This window comes from Glycine soja, chromosome 17 (assembly GCF_004193775.1).
Source record: "Glycine soja cultivar W05 chromosome 17, ASM419377v2, whole genome shotgun sequence".
NCBI classification, from domain to species: domain Eukaryota; kingdom Viridiplantae; phylum Streptophyta; class Magnoliopsida; order Fabales; family Fabaceae; genus Glycine; species Glycine soja.
Genome location: NC_041018.1, coordinates 20881008 through 20882438, shown reverse-complemented (window position 1 = coordinate 20882438; position 1431 = coordinate 20881008). Strand labels below are relative to the sequence as shown.

At 39.9% G+C, this 1431-nt stretch overlaps 1 non-coding gene across 1 annotated transcript; it reads left to right on the top strand.

Moving 5' to 3' along the window:
• Window positions 1-224: 224 nt before the first annotated feature.
• Window positions 225-331, top strand: LOC114394362. Its single transcript, XR_003662761.1, has one exon. It is a non-coding gene; the product is annotated as a small nucleolar RNA R71 (small nucleolar RNA).
• Window positions 332-1431: the final 1100 nt, after the last annotated feature.

Here is a 1431-nt window from a genome sequence, read left to right as displayed (position 1 = left end):
CAGATGATGCATATGGGTTTGTAGCTACCTCATGCACTCCTCTAATGACTATGGCATCATTTCTGGCGCTAAACTGCTGGGAGTTGGAGGCCATCTTCTCAATTAAATTTCTGGCTTCAGTAGGAGTCATGTCTCCAAGGGCTTCACCACTGGCAGCATCTATCATACTTCTCTCCATATTACTGAGTCCTTCATAAAAATATTGGAGAAGAAGTTGTTCTGAAATCTGATGGTGGGGGCAACTGGCACATAGTTTCTTAAATCTCTCCCAGTACTCATACAGGCTCTCTCCACTGAGTTGTCTAATACCTGAGATATCCTTCCTGATGGCTGTGGTCCTGGAAGCAGGGAAAATTTTTTCTAAGAATACTCTCTTAAGGTCATCCCAGCTCGTGATGGACCTTGGAGCAAGGTAATACAACCAGTCCTTTGCCACTCCCTCTAATGAATGAGGAAAAGCCTTCATAAATATGTGATCCTCTTGGACATCTGGGGGTTTCATGGTGGAGCAGACAATGTGAAATTCTTTCAAATGTTTGTGCGGGTCTTCACCTGCAAGGCCATGAAACTTTGGAAGCAAATGAATCAGTCCAGTTTTAAGAACATATGGGACATCCTCATCAGGGTATTGGATGCACAAGCTTTCATAGGTGAAATCAGGTGCAGCCATTTCCCTTAGAGTCCTCTCACGAGGTGGAGGTTGTGCCATGTTCTCAGAATGTGCAAAATCAGAATGCTCAGAATCAGAATGCTCAAAATTATAATGCTCAAGATCAGGATGTTCAAAATCACCAATAACAGAATGCACAGATTCACCAGTTATGGAATGCTCAGAATGGTCAAAAGGTATAAAATGATGCCTAACTAATCTATGAAATGTCCTATCTATCTCAGGATCAAAGGGTTGTAAGTCAGATGGATTGCCTCTAGTCATACACTACATTCAGCATGCACACAACTAGTTGCCTTGTCATGTAAATAAAGGTGTAGGTTTGAACTACAACTACCCTCAAATCTGACCAAACTAAAGGCTCTAGCTATTTTTCCCACAAAATATGGATTAAAAGAAGTTACCACAAAAAAATTCAGCCAAAAATAACAACCCTAGCTACTAAAACAAAAAATCCTAAATAATTCAGCATGGGTGGTCGCTAAAATCCGTCTCTAATTGATTTCTACTACTACTCTATTTTTCTGCAAGCTGATTTCTACTACTACTCTGTTTTCAAGCACAATCTTCACAGCAAAACACCCAAGACTGAAACAGGGGAAATGCTTAATGGGAAAACTGAAACAGAACACACATTAAACAAAATACCAGGACACTAAACAACACTAACACACATACTAACACAATACTAACAATTAAACATAAAACACGAAAGGATTAAACACACAACACTAGCTAGCTATTATGAACCTTTGGACACT